The following is a 204-nucleotide window of genomic DNA, read 5'->3' on the forward strand; positions in this document are numbered from 1 at the left end:
CCCTTCCCTACCCTTCCCGCGGGGAACAGTCCCCGCTGCCGACGGGGAACACGTCCGGGACGAGGCTGCCCTCGGCCGCGGGGCTGGGGGTGGTACGGGGGGACACGCCAGTGCCTGCGCACAAGGGGATGCTGATGGACCATCAATGCTGGGGGGCTGGCGCCCGGTGCTCGCCCTGCCATCTGTGTTGAGGAGCCCCTGCAC

The sequence above is a fragment of the Fulmarus glacialis genome, unplaced genomic scaffold (assembly GCF_000690835.1).
Source record: "Fulmarus glacialis isolate BGI_N327 unplaced genomic scaffold, ASM69083v1 scaffold31058, whole genome shotgun sequence".
NCBI lineage: Eukaryota > Metazoa > Chordata > Aves > Procellariiformes > Procellariidae > Fulmarus > Fulmarus glacialis.